This window comes from Dasypus novemcinctus, chromosome 7, assembly GCF_030445035.2.
Source record: "Dasypus novemcinctus isolate mDasNov1 chromosome 7, mDasNov1.1.hap2, whole genome shotgun sequence".
In the NCBI taxonomy this organism is placed as follows: domain Eukaryota; kingdom Metazoa; phylum Chordata; class Mammalia; order Cingulata; family Dasypodidae; genus Dasypus; species Dasypus novemcinctus.
The window spans coordinates 113557039-113572736 of record NC_080679.1 but is presented as its reverse complement, the minus strand read 5'-3'; positions in this window follow the sequence as shown (position 1 = coordinate 113572736).

The window sequence follows — 15698 nt, the reverse complement described above, 5'->3', positions numbered from 1 at the left end:
TAATTTCAAGGAGGTCCCATTTATCTATTTTTTTTCTTTTGTCACTCATGCTTTGGGTATAAGGTTTAAGAAACTATCACTTACCACGAGATCTTGAAGATGTTTTCCTACATTTTTTTCTAGGAGTTTTATGGCTGTCACTTTTATATTTAGGGTCTTTGATCCATTTTAAGTTAATTTTTGTATAATAGGTGAGATAGGATTCCTCTTTCTTTCTTTTGGCTATGGATATCCTGTTCTCTCAGCACCATTTGTTGAATAGACTGTTCTGGCCCAGCTGGGAGGGCTTGACAGCCTTGTCAAAAAGGACTTGACTGTAGATGGGAGGGTCTATTTGTGAGTTCTCAGTTTTGTTCCATTGGTTAATCTGTCTGTCTTTATGTTAGTACCATGCTGTTTTTACCACTATAGCTAAGTAATATGCTTTAAAGACAGAAAGTGAGAGTCCTCCAACTTCATTCTTCCTTTTTAAGACATTTTTGGCTGTTTGGGACCCCTTATCCTTCCAAATAAATTTGTTAATTGGCTTTTCCATTTCTGCCAAAAAGGCTGTTGGGATTTTTATTGGGATTTTGTTGAATCTGTAAATCAGTTTGGGTAGGATTGCATCTTAACAATTTTTAGTCTTCCAGTCCATAAACACAGAATGTCCTTCCATTTATTCAATTCTTCTTCAGTTTCTTTTAGCAATGGTTTGTAGTTTTCTGAATTCAGGTCCTTTATATCCTTGGTTAAGTTTATTCCTAAATATCTGATTCTTTTAGTCACTATTATAAGTGGAATTTTTTTTTTTCTGATTTCCTCCTCAGATTGCACATCAGTAGTGTCTAGAAATGCTATTGATTTTTTACATATTAATCTTGTATCCTGGGAGTGGAGGTGGCTCAAGCCATTGGGTGCCTTCCTCACACATGGGAGGTCCTAGGTTTGGTTCCCAGTGTCTCCTCAAAAGAAGACAAGCACACAACGAACAGACACAGAGAGCAGACAGTGAATGCAAACAATGGGGAATGGGGTGGTTTCTTGCATCCTGCCACTTTGCTGAACTCATCTATTAGATCTAATAGCTTTGTTGTGGATTTCTCAGGATTTTCTAGATATAGAAACATATCATCAGTAAATAGTGTAATTTTCACTCCTTCCTTTCCTATTTCGGTGACTTTTATTTCTTTATCTAGACTAATTGCTCTAGCTAGAACTTCTAGACAATATTGAGTAACAATACTGACAGTGCGGATACTTGTCTTGTTCCGGATCTTAGCGGGAGAGCTTTCAGTCTTTTACAGTTGAGTACGATGCTAGCTGTAGGTTTTTCATGCATGCACTTTACCAGAATAAACCTAACTTTGCACACCTGGGATAAAACCCACTTGATCATGGTGTATAATTCTTTTAATGTGCTTTTGGATTCAGTTTGCAATAATTTTTTTGAGGAGTTTTGCATTTATACTCATTTTCTTTTCTCATAAATCTTTACCTGTTTTTTTTTTTTTTTTCTTTATTAGGGTGATGTTGGCTTCATTTTCTTGTTCAGTTTTTTGGAAGAGTTTGAGCAAGATTGGTATTAGATAGTCTTTGGGTTTTTTTGTTTTTTGTTTTAAATATTTATTTTTATTTATTTTCTCTTCCCTTCCCCCTGCCCCCCCCCAGCCCCAGTTGTCCGTTCTCTGTGTCCATTCACTGTGTGTTCTTTTTGTCCGCTTCTGTCATTGTCAGTGGCACCAGGAATCTGTGTTTCTTTTTGTTGTGGCATCTTGCTGTATCAGCTCTCCGTGTGTGTGGCTCCATTCTTGGGCAGGCTGAACTTTCCTTCACGCTAGGTGGCTCCCCTTACGGGGCACACTCCTTGTGCGTGGGGCTCCCCTATGCGGGAGACACCCCTGCGTGTCAGGGCGCTCCTTGTGTGCATCAGCACTGCGCGTGGGCCAGCTCCACCTGGGGTTTGAACTGCAGACCTCCCATGTGGTAGATGGACGCCCCATCCACTGGGCCTATCCCTAGATAGTCTTTGAATGATTGGTAGATTTTACCTGTGATGCCATCTCATCCTGGGCTTTTCATCTTTGGGAGTTTTTGATGACTCTGTCAATCTCTTCATTTGTGATTGGTTTGTTAAGGTCTTCTGTTTCTTTTAGGGTCAGTGTAGGTGGTTCGTGTGTTCTAGAAATTTGTCCATCTCACCTACATAGTCTAGTTTTTTGATATACAGTTGTTCATAGCATCCTCTTATGATCTCTCTTATTTCTCTGGGTCAGTGGTAATGTCCCCCCACTCATTTCTGATTTTATTTATTTGTGTCTTCTCTCTTTTTTGTCTTTGTTAGTGTAGTTTAGGGTTTACTGATTTTGTTGATCTTCTCAAAGAAAAACTTTTGGTTTCGTTGATTTTCTCTATTGCTTTTTGTTGTTGTTGTTCTTGACTTCATTTATTTCCACTCTGATCTTTACTCTTTCTTTCCTTTGGCTTGGTTTGGATTTTTGCTGTTTTCTTCTAGTTCCTTCAGATGTCCATCTAGATCTTCAATTTTAGCTCTTTCTTCTTTTTTAATGTAAGCATTGAGGGTAATACATTTCTCTCTCATCACTGCCTTAGCAGTGCCCCATAGGTTTTGATATGTTTTGTTCTCTTTTTCATTTGTCTCAAGGTATTTGCTGAATTCTCTTGCAATTTCTTCTTTGACTCACTGATTGTTTAAGAATGTGATATTAATCCTCCACATATTTATAAAATTTCCCCTTTCCATCCATTATTGATTTCCAGCTTCATTATATCATGATCAAAGAAAGTGTTTTGTATAAATTCAATCTTTTAAAATTTATTGAGATTTGTCTTGTGAGACGACTTATGGTCTATCTTAAAGAAGGATCCATGAGTGCTTGAATAGAATGTATATCCTGCTGTTTTGGGGTGCATTGCTTTATAGTTGTAGATGTCTGTTAGGTCTACTTCATTTGTCATATTATTAAAACTCTCTATTTTATCCTCTGTCCATACATTCTATCCATTACTGAAAGTGGTGTACTGAAATCTTCAAGTATTATTCTTGCAGAGACATCTATTTCTTCCTTCAGTTTTTCCAGTGTGTACCAGTTTCCAGTGTGTTCCAATGTGGGGCATTCAGGTCAGATACATAAATATTAATTATAGCTATTTCTTCTTGGTGAATTTCCCTTTTTATTAATATATAATGACTTTCTTTATCCCATATATCATTTAAAATCTATTTTGTCTGATATTAGTATCTCCACTCTGGCTCTTTTTGGTTACTATTTGCATGGAATATCTTTTTCCAATATTTCACTTTTAACCAGGTTGTGTACTTATGTCTGAGGTGAGTTTCTTGCAGACAGCAAATAGATGGCTCATATTTTTTAATACATTCTATCTGTCTATGTCTTTTTATTGGGGAGTTGAAGACATTAACATTCAATATTATTACTGTAAATGCGTTACTTACTTCATCCATTGTATCCTTTTGGCTTTCTGTTGTCATATCATACTATTGTTGGCTTTTTATTTTACCCTTTAATTTACCCTTCTTAATAATCTTCATTTTTATACTCTTCTCCATGCCTCTAGCCCTTGTTTTTTCCTTTTGGGCTGCAGCACCCAATTAGTATGTCTTGTAGTCTTGGTCTTTTGGTAACATGTTCTATCAGTTTTGTTTGTGAAGGCTTTGAATTCATCCTCATTTTTGAAGGACATTTTTGCTGGATATAAATTCTTGGCTGGCAGTTTCTTTCAGTACCCTAAATATATCATACCACTTACTTTTTGTTTCCTAGTTTCTGATGTGCGATCAGCACATCATTTTATCGAGGTTCCCCTGTGTCTTAGTCAGCGAAGGGGGTGCTGATGCAAACTACTAGGACTCCATTGGCTTTTAAAAAGGTTGTTTATTTGGGGTAGAAGCTTGTAGTCACATGGTCCTAAAGAGTCCAATTCAAGGTACCATAAGAGATACTTTCTCACTCAAAGTCATTGGTCATGTGTTGGAGCAAGAGGGCAGGCGATGTCTATGAGGGTTCAGCCTTCCTTCTTCCTCTTGAAACTCTGTGGTCCCAGCTTCTCCCAATCTTTCAGCTGCTCTGGTCTCTCCACAATGTCAGCTGTAGACTCTCAGGCTAGCTCTCTTCCTGGGGCCTCTGTCATGTCTATGGAGCCATCTCTATTCCTCTGTGTTCTCCTGCGTGCTTATTTCCCAGGCCACCAACATCAAAATTCTAACTCTCTTCTCTGCCGTGTTGTTTTCTCTCTGAGTTCCTGCCCACCAAGGGGGCAGGGACTCAACCTTTTACTGATGTGGCCAAATCAAAGCCTTAATCATAATCAAGTAATCAAGTAAAAGTGAAACCTCTGAATCTAATACAATTTGATATAGCCCGAGGAACAGACTAGTTGACAAACACAATCCAATATCTGTTTTTGTAGTTCATAAGCAAGATCAAACTGCTACACCTTGTATGTGATGCTTTGCCTTTCTCTTGCTGCTTTCAGAATCCTCTTTTTATCTCTGATATTTGTCATTCTGAATACTAGGTGTTTCAGGGTAGGTCTATTCAGAGTTATTCTGTTTGGAGAGCATTGTCCTTCTTGGATATTGATATTTATGTCTTTCATAAGGGTTGGGAAGTTTTTGGTCATTGTTTCCTCAGATATTCTTTCTCCCTCTTCCATTCTTATCTCCTTCTGGGACATCAATAATGGGTATGTTTGTGTGTTTCACATTGTCATTCTCTTTCTTGGGACCCTGTTCCATTTTTTCCATTCTCTTTCTCTTTCTCTTCTCCTGTCTTTTCCAGCTCAGATATTCTGTCTTCAAAATCACTAATCCATCTTGAAGCAATTCACGTCTGCTCTTATGTGCATCTAATGTGTTTTTAATCTCATCCATCATATCTTTCCTTCCCATAAGGTCTGTTAATTTTCTCTGTAGGCTTTCAAATTGTTCTTTTTGCTCACATAGTGTCTTCTTAATATCCTGCATTTCTTTAGTCATGTTTTCTTTAAATTCTTTGTAGCAATTTAGAAGAGTTGTGTGATTATCACTGATTGTCTTAAATGCTGTATCTTTAGGATATTTGGTTTGTTTCTTTGACTGGGCCATCTCTTCCTGTTTCCTAATGTGGCTTGTAATTTTTTGCTGATGTCTAGGCATCTGAATATGGTTGTGTATTTATTCTGATGACCAATTTCTCTCTCTTACCTGTTTTTTTTTTTTTTCACAGCTCTTCTCTGATATTTGGTTCAACTTATTCTATGTCTTTAAACATTGCCCAGCTTAAGTTATCAAAATTGGGGCAGGGGCTAACCAATGGGGCACAGATATTCTCCCAGAATTTCAGTTTAAGAGAGACTTCTGAAAGCAGTTTTTCTCTGTGCAATTTCCAAACCTGCCAGCAGATGGAGCTCACCTTGCCACGGAGGTCGTTCTTTCAATCTCCACTTTCCTATGTTTTGGTCTGGCCAGTGTCAAGATGGAAAGCAGGTTCTGTAGGCCAAATTCACTGAAGAGATGCCCCTGACTTCCTCTCCCTTTTCCCTTGTAACAGCTGAGAGGGAGGAAGACATCTGTTCCCCTCTCAGTTGGCTGCACAGAACCAGGGCTTTTACCCCAGCTTAATATCTTGGGCACAGGGGCTTGGTAACTTACATTTGTTGTTTTGGGTTCTTTGTCTTTCTCTGTCCCTCACCCTCCTGGGAGCTGTGTAGCACTGCCCTGGTCTGCTGACCCCAAAAGCAGGTCCCTCGGACAGGTTTTGGCCATTTCTCTGTTGTTTATGTGAGAAAGTTGAGCCCTGCCTGAGTACTCCAATGCCATTTTCCCAGAACTGCTTTACTGGTTTTTGACAAGGTCCATACAGCAGAGAAGAAGGAAAGGAGGAAGCATAGAGAAAGTTATTTTTTAAAAAGGAAAGTTCAAAAGGGCGGGGGAAAGAACTGCCACAATGACCACAACTGATAGCAGCCTTGTGATGCTTTTTTTGGGTGTCATGCTTCACCTGCTATGACCTGTGATTCTTCATTCCTCTTTGTTGGTCTGCTTTGTTTTACATGGGAAGTCCTTTGATTATCAGTGGCTTCTTGAACTGACAAGTAATACAACAAATCTTGGTGTGTTTGGAAGACTAGAAAAGGGGGTATTGTTGCTTGAGGTAGAGGTATAATGAATAAGGTCTTTTGTTGTTTTTAAATTTTTCTTTCCTCTCAATAAGGACAGTACTTGAGGCTCTTTGGATGTCTTCAGGAAGATCAAAGGAATATCAGAAATGAGGCTACCCTTTGGAAACAGTAGCCTTGTTGTTTTTCTGGGAGGATTTCCCAAGTATTGGTCACTAACATTCCTGATCCTAGGTACTTCAACAAGTAATGAACCACTACTTTTTAGGGTCTTCCATAAACCCAGAACTATGCTAGCAACTATTGTGGATCAAAAGTCCTCCTAGAGTGTACTCTCTCTTGTGGATGTAAAATGTATGCAAAATATATTTCATATGAATGAGATCATAGAATATGCCAATTCATACAGGCAGAAAGTAGATTACAAGTTACTTGGGGTGGCGGGTGATGGGAATGGGGAGTTACTATTTGGTTAGTACAGAGTTTCTGAGGTGATGAACAAGTTTGGGTAATGGATATTGATAATGATAGCACAATATTGGGAATGTAATTAATACCACTGAATTGTACACTTGAAAGAGGTTAAAATGGGAAATTTTGAGTTAGAAATGTGTTACTAAAATAAAAAGTTAAATATATATATACACAAAGAAAATACTAGAGGATGTGGCCAAATGGTATAAATTGTCCTCTTGTGTGGAATCATGTCAGATACAAGGTTTAAGGATTGGATACTTTCCCCTTCTCCATTCCCTTTCCTTCTAACATGCCTTTCAGAACACCTCTCACCCCATACAGGCAGCCTTCACCAGCACACGCATATATGACACCCAGGGATGTGGACACCAACTCATCAGCTCAAGCCTGAACCTCTGTGAAGTCTTCAGGCTTCCTCACCTTAGGAGTGCCCACTCAGACCTTTGTGCCCTACTCTACCTGGCACAGGTATGGTTGTCATAACAACCATGACCCTTTACTGTATGTGTTTGTGGGTCTTTTTCCCTCTAGCAAATTGCCAGACTTTTGAGGCATAGATCTTTCTTATCCACCATGAGTCCTGGAGCTAATCTTACTGGTGTGTGACCTTAGCAAATAACATAACCTCTCTGAATCCCATATTCCACACATATTAATTGGGATTATAATTATCTTTATTTCATGAGGTTTAAATGAGACAATAGAGAGAATGCAGTAGCCTACCACCTGGCAATAGCAAATGCTCAAGTAGTGATCAAAATGACACAAGAGAGAATGTCTGAATTCCCATAAATAAGGAATGCCCAATGAATGACTGAAGCAAGTGCTGTGTTCAAGGGAAGTTTCCCTCAGATGAACGGTTTTTAAATGAATGTTCTTGACTTGGAGATAAATGGTAATACCTGATTTTTTTTTCAATTAAATATATCTTCATAAGATTTTTCTCATTCCTTATAAGAAAGAAATGAAAGCTTTATTAAAAAGGGAATGCAAAGACCCAGTGAATATTTCAGAAGAGATTTCTAGGCAGGCAAAAAAAAGCACCAGTGTCAGAGATTTAAAGGTGGTCTTGCCTTGTTCTGAGCAGAAGCCAGCCTGCTTGGGGCCCCATTCCAGTCCCCTGGGCTGTATGTGGCAGTCACAGGACACCACTGGACCTTATTACTTTCTAGTTTTCTGAGAGCCCATCTACCCCACATGAGAGCAGGTGGATTAAGGTCAGGGTCTCACTACCTACCAAAAATAAATGGGCAGTAAACTGCCATTACGGCCCATACACCATCAATTCTGAATGGATAGGAAATTAGAGGGCAAATTAAGTGCAAATGTAGGAGAGGTCAGAGGGAAAATGGAAAAGTAAGTGAATGTATTGGTTACCACCGTCTGTGCCTTCCTCTTCCCTCGTGACACTCTCTCCTCCCTGCTAGTGCCCCTCATCTCATGTCTTACAAACCCTTGACCTGACTGTGCCATCTCCAGCCTGCTCAGCTGGTGTTGGGGTGGACTCCTGCTAAGAGGAGTAGCCCCAACCAATTCTTGACTCTACCCCATCCAACACAGGTCAAAGCTGCATCAGTCTGGACCCCAGACTTGGCTGGGACTCTGGCATTCTCATTGGTCCTTGACCTCTGGTCATATACTCTGTATACCTTGGGCTGGCATTCTGTTCCAAGCTGTGTGGACAACCACTGGTCTCTTCCTGATTCAAAGGTCCCCTTTGATGTGGATGTGCATGAAGTATGCGCCCAAGTTTATCATTCCTCTTGGACGGCACAATGTGAACTGTTAACTGTTCCCTCTCTCCCAGGACAGAGTTCTACAGTTGGGTAGATTCCCCTATTCTATACCCCATAGATTTTAGAACTCTATCCTTTCCCCAGTATATGCCCCTTTATTAACAACCCATTTCCTCTGTACTTTGCTTTGCCTAACTTGCTCTCCAGAGAAGGTGAGTTAGAAGGGAATAAAGAAACTAAATGGAGAGAGAGAGGAAAGAAAGAGAGAGAGATTGATTTAGTCCAAAGTGATGGTGGAATTTTCTGCTTTAATAACTGGGATGGGGGATGTCCATTTTGGCAGGATGTAATATAGGCCCTCCTGGCATCTTTTCAATTACCTCACATAAGTGGTTGCCACCTCCACTACCAACCCAAACTGACCTGGTAAAAATCTGTTTAGTAAATTAGCATTTATAAATGCTTTGCCTGGTTTTCCTTCCATATCACACTTTTTTTTCCCCCTAATTTTAAATGACATTGCCTCTTCACTGGACATTAACAAGATATGAAGCAATCCCAATATTTTAATCAGTGTTTGGGGATAATTCCTGCTGAATAGCAAGAAAACGGTTCTTCTGGAAATCCATTTTTCATTTGTTTCCTCATTTGCATCTCAAGTTTAAAGAAAATTGACTTTTCAAAACCAAGTGATAATTAATCTTTGAGAATACTGCAGGCAAAGGTTGGCTTTTCTGCTATTTCAAAATATCCAGCTTACACTCAAGCCTAACAGAGCCCTGCCATAGGAAAGGGTTGGCGTGACAGATTGAGTGGCAGCAGCAGCATGCAGATGAGTTGGCATTAGGCCTGGTGCCAGTCCAGATGGTGGGGAGAGGCCGAGAGGCATGAGGCTAGCATTCAAAGTCCCCTTAGGTGACCCAAGAAATGCTTGCGCTCTATTGATGCACTTCACAGTCTTTCTGAAAGTGGAGAAATGGCCTGCTCAATTCATACTATCTTCAAGGCCAGACTGATGGATGGTTCTGAAATGTGCCATAAAAAATTAGATTACAAAGGGAAGGATTTCATCTCTAGCAGTATGATCGTAGATGGGCGGATAAACCTGCTCAGGTACAGAACACATAAAAATGCTGGATAAAATCCTTCAACCTGTGTTTGTAAAGCATGATTGAGCTGGCAGTGAAATAAGAGGAGCAATCAAATAGTGTATATTATATAGGCATATACAATATGAGAATGCATTGTTCTACAGGGGGAATAAGCATTACAGCTGGTAATATTCTGAGGGCATCTACTTGAAGGAAGATATCCTTTAGTTACCTCCATGCAGACCACACTTGCCTGTGCATACTAAGTATGGGATCAGCACTCTGTTATCATTCAGGTACCATGAAGGTGTGCAGGTGATAAAGCCTGGGGCAACAGCAGGATGAGAGGTTGGACTAGAAAATCCTGCACAAAGCAGCCATGCTCAAAGGACAACATATTTGATAGTTGAACTAGAACATCATCTACCCTACAGAAGAATCATGCCTCTGTCTTGGTTTTGTGTGGAGTGAAAAGAAAAACGTGAGGATAGAATTCATGTCACTTGTGTAATTAAAATGAAAAGTAAACAAACACATCAGTATCACTGGGTTGACGTGCCCAAAAGAGCTTGGCATAAGTAAATGCCATTCCTTTATAGAATAACATACTTAAAAAACTCAGGTCCAAAAATTTTAATAGATAAAGATTTCAGGAACTGGAGCTAACAGTCAAAAAGCAGCAAATATGCAGGGAAAAAAGCCACCATGTGTGACGTCAGTAAAAAGAATAAACTGCAGAGTCAAACTCACAAAGAGGCGGCCGATTTGGCCCCGTGGTTAGGGCATCCGTCTACCACATGGAAGGTCCACGGTTCAAAACCTGGGCCTCCTTGACCCATGTGGAGCTGGCCCATGTGCAGTGCTGATGCACGCAAGGAGTGCTGTGCCATGCAGGGTGTCCCCCGTAGGGGAGCCCCACATGCAAGGAGTGAGCCCCTTGAGGAGAGCCGCCCAGCGCAAAAGAAAGTGCAGCCTGCCCAGGAATGGTGCCGCACACATGGAGAGCTGACACAACAAGATGACACAACAAAAAGAAACACAGATTCCCGTGCTGCTGACAACAACAGAAGCGGACAAAGAAGACGCAGCAAATAAACACAGAGAATAGACAACCGGGATGGGGGGGGGTAGGAAGGGGAGAGAAATAAATAAATCTTTAAAAAAAGCTCACAAAGAATGCACATATTGGAATTATCGATAAAGAATATAAAGTATGTAGGTTTCACATGTTTAAAGAAAGATGAGAGAATTGAAAAAAAATGACAAAACATAAGACCAGGACGATTTTGTAAAAAATAAGCAGAATACATAGACATAAACCTTATGATAATTGAAATAAAAGTATAATGACTAAAAAGCATATTGGACACAAATGAAGAGAGAATTAATGATTGAGAAAACAGATGTTAAAGAATGATCCCAAATGCAGTATAGAGACAAAGAGATTAAGAAACAAAGAGGTCAGGGTGAGAAAATCCAGCCTCTATCTATATGAAGATCCAGAAGGAGAGAATGCACAGGATGTTGGAGAGGCAATATTCCAGGTAGAAATAGCTGAGAATTTTCCAGAACTGATAGAAAGACTGGATAATTTGGTATTAAAACCAAATTAAGGCAGTACAAATAAAGGAAGCTTGCAGGCTCTTCTCACTCATGAACATGTATAAGAAATCCTCACCAAAGAGTTATAAACTAAGCACAGTAATATAGAGAGACAAAATAATACATTGTGACTGGCCCTGGGCTTTCTTCTCTTTCTACCTTAGGTCATTTTATCAACTTTTGTGTATTTAAATATCATATTTATGTGATGACTTCCAAATTTATATTTCTAGCCTGGAACTCCTTTCCCAAACTCAAATATTTATCATAGACAACCTAACCAAAATAAGTCCAAAGTGGCTTTCTTCATTTCTCCTTCCAAATCTCTTTCTCTCACCCTGGTTTTCTTCATCTTTCACCTCCAGGTCTTTCCATTGGCTGTTTCCATTTCCCTTCCATTCTCTCTTTATAAATCTATTCCTACTTGTCTTTCACATCTGAGGTTCCTCTACCAAGAAGTTTTTCCTGATCTTCTCCTCCCTCAAAAGATTCAGTTAGTTGTACCCCTTATGCCCTCCCATGGATCCCTGATTTTTATTTTATTGATACATATTAATAAAGCATACAATCATCCAAATTATACAATGAATGGTATTTGGTATAATCACATAGTTGTACATTACCGCACGTGTCAGATGGAATTACAATGATTGTCCACTTGCCTGTCTCTCTCACTGGGAGTTTTTTAAGAGAGGGACTTGTTACTGTGGGAACATGAGCAATGGCTCTTAGAAGTTATTTCCCCAGTTAATTACTTGACTAGCTTAATGAATAGAGTAGGATGAATGTTTCCATAGAAGTATTCATAGGGTAATAAGGCAGTTCAGAAGAAAGACACAGGGGAATGTCCTCCACCCCAGCCCAAAAAGGTAGAGCCCAGGAAATGTTTGAACCAATTCTGCTAAGATAAGTATAAGCTTTGGGCATCTTGAGAGGAAGGACAAGGGTGTGGAGAAGACCCTTTTAGATAAAGAGAATGCCATGAGCAAAATGCATGTGGGGAAATGTAAGCAATATACCTTAGCAAGCTACATCAATTAAGAATATGTGTTTGGAAAGTACAAAAATGTCTCCAGAGAGACCAGATTCACTGGAGCTTTGGTTGTCAAGTCCCAAAGTTTGGCTGTTATCCTTGGGATTGAGGAGTCTCTGAAGGAGATTTAACTGGGGACTCACATACCTAGATTTATACTTCAGAAAGCTATCTTTGGAAACAGCAAAGAGAATGGTCCAGAGGGGTGTGGAATTGCGTACAGGAAGACAGGTTGCAGGGCTTGCAACCTTCTGCTTGATTAATGACAAGGGCGTAAACAAGGACAGTGATGATTTGTTAGCAAGGAGGGGAGCAGGCTGTTCTGACCAGAGTTCTGGAGGAAGGTACCAGTGATGGACCTGAAGATTCTGCTAGAACTGCCCACGGGATTATCCAGCTGTCAGCACATTGGCCTGGCCTGCTGTGGCTAAGCTGATCCTGTTTCCGTCTCCCTGGAACCACTGCTGGAATCAGCAGAGGCATCTCCCCACCTCCAGGAACCATCTGGAGAAGGTCAGTTCCACTTGAGGGACTTACTATCATTAGAAAGTTTACAACAAATGTCATTGCTCAGAAAGGGAGAGGTTATATCAACTTTGGTCCTTTCTGTTGTTCATCGTCTGCTGCTGGTTTTATCATCATTCTGGCACATTTTTGGGGGGTTTGAAACTGAAAACAAATGTCCAATTTTAGCTAAAATATGAAATGATAGTTCAATCCTCAGGAATCTAATTTTGTTGTTAAAGTCAAAACCCATGCAGACTTTTCTTAGCATTTTGAAAGCCTTTTATGGGAACTGGTGACTAATTGCTAAAAAGAGGTTAGTTATGCCTCATAGGTTGAATGTGCCTCATTCCTTTTTATAATGTCTTCCTTTTGTATAATGTTTTAGAAAATACTAATTTATTAAGCAAACACAGTAATCTCCACAGACTAAATATTTAATTTGCATATTGAATCATACATCTAATAGAGTGGAATAAATGTGATTAAATTGATCAATATAGATATTCCAAGATGAATGTTTTCCATGCTGTGTTGCGATGTTTTTTAACTCAGATTTTTATTGGACCCCACTGGCTTTTAATGCCCCACATCACTGTCTCTTCTGTCTTTAATGGATCATGTTGATACAGCTAAGCAAACAAGCACTAACCCTTAGGAGGAATAAGTGAATGGCAGAGATTCAGACAAATGCCACAGGGCTAAGCACAATTTCGCATGGTTACATGGACTTAGCCTGCTAGACATGGTTGGATAGTGCCCTTTAAGCATGCTGGGAAACTGGTTCTCAAGATGGACCCCAGAGGAAAGTAAGAAGAATCACTGTTTTCCCATTGCATTTCAAAACTTTAGCTCATCCTTTGTCTAAATGAGTGTTACGGAATCCAGAAGAAAACTAAGCTACTGGATTAGAGTGTGTTACCAGCTATTGGATAAGTTTACCCAGAGAAGCATGTGTGTAAACATTTGCTAAAGTATAAAATGCTATATAAATGCACGTGCTTTTTTTTTTACTGAGAGGCAGTGCGGTGTGGCACAGAAGTTAAAGGCTCTTATAGACTTTAGACTCAATTCCTAGTTTCAAATCTGTGCCTCAATTTCCTCCTTTGTAAAGTGGGACTCTTTAATTTTACCTCTTTCTTTGGGTTGTCAAGAAGGTTGAATGAGTTTTGTACATGGAGTGCTTAGAAATTGACTGTCTTGAGGTAACCATTCTTGTTCTTTTTTCATGGTCTCTGTTCCTCAGTATCTAGCACAGTGTGGCTCATAATAAATACTCCGTGTGCCTAAATTCAACCCACTGCTGTCAGTCCACACCCACCAAACCACTACTAGACCCCAGACCCAGGGCTGGGCATTAGGAATACAATTATAAATAAGATATACTGTCTTCCTCAAGGTAACCAGAATTGAGTAGAAGAGGCAGACATGTAAAAGATGTATTCAATTCTGTGTGATGGAATGGATAACAGGGGCAGATATAACAGTCCAGACAAACTACAGTGGAAGGTGGCTTTGTTCTGGCTTAGGGGAGCCAAGGAGGAAAAGATTTACATAGGTTCCAACTTTTGAGCTAGGTTTTGAGGTATGAATAGGAGTTGCCTTGGCAGGAGCATAAGCAATGAGTGAGATTAGAAGGGTTAAAGAAATCAGGTATAGAATGAAGAATATGGGAGGAAAATAGGCTGTCTCATTCCTTTTGTTGTTTCTTTGATTTGGCCATGTGATTTGTGGTTCTGGAGTATTACCGGTTCCTAATCTATGTTTAGAAGATGCTGCACGCTAATGGAAGCATCGAGCTGGAGAATTCTCTCCTATTCAGCGTACTGGTGTGCAGATGTCCAACTGTATATGTACTGCCATTTATAGACCACTGGCTTATCTCCAAAGATGGAAACTGAACTTGGTTCATTACTGTGCTTCTGAGATCATCTTCTGGCCAAACAAAGCCAAGAAGTAAGAGCAAAATAGGAGGGGGAAAATGTTTCATTTCCCACTTGAAAATTGTGTTTTCACTTGTGAGATGTGACACATTTAATTTTAATGAATTAGAAACTGATGGTTTAAAAAATCCATTTCTCAGTATGAATTAAATGCTTACTTTGAAAGATAGCCAAATGGCTAAAGGGCAGAGAAGGTGTTGTGATAATTGTTAATCCCACCCTCCAGCATCCCTCCTGCAGAGGAGATGATTTTATTTTGAAATCTATAAATGGTCTCAAATTTGTGCAGCCCCACTTCCCCCAGAAGCACAAAGCTCTTAAGAATTAAGGGTTTAGACTTGATATGCTCTTACTGTCCCTGCAGTCTCCCATGTGACAGTCCTAACTTTAAAAAGATGTTTTGGGGAAACGAACTTTGGCCCAGTGGTTAGGGCGTCCGTCTACCATATGGGAGGTCCGCGGTTCAAACCCTGGGCCTCCTTGACCCGTGTGGAGCTGGCCATGCGCAGCGCTGATGCGCGCAAGGAGTGCCGTGCCACGCAAGGGTGTCCCCCGCGTGGGGGAGCCCCACGCGCAAGGAGTGCGCCCGTGAGGAAAAGCCGCCCAGCGTGAAAAGAAAGAGCAGCCTGCCCAGGAATGGCGCCGCCCACACTTCCCGTGCCGCTGACGACAACAGAAGCGGACAAAGAAACAAGACGCAGCAATAGACACAGAGAACAGACAACCAGGGGAGGGGGGGAAATTAAATAAATAAATAAATCTAAAAAAAAAAAAAAAAAAAGATGTTTTGGGAGCAAATATACCTGGGTTCTCTTGGAGGAGAGGCCATGTGAAGGACCTATGAGCTGACAGGGAGAACCACACTCCTTCTCTGGTGGTCTTGCCTGACCAGAGGCAGAACCACTTACTTAAGGTGAATTTACTGGAAGCCAAGACATTCATAGACCATTTCCCCAGGCTCTGAAATATGAAGTAATTTATGGTGTTTCTAGGCTCATCTTATTCTTGTCCATTCTACCTACTGGTAGAGGGAAAAACTCTGAACTATCCATTTTCTTCCTTACATCTCTTCCTCCTCTTGGATTCCCAGTCTTAATTTGTGGTGCCACCATGTACCCTAGTGAAAAACCTGGAAACGAGCCCACATTTCTCATTGTCTTTAACCTCATGAATCTAATTGGTCAACATTGTT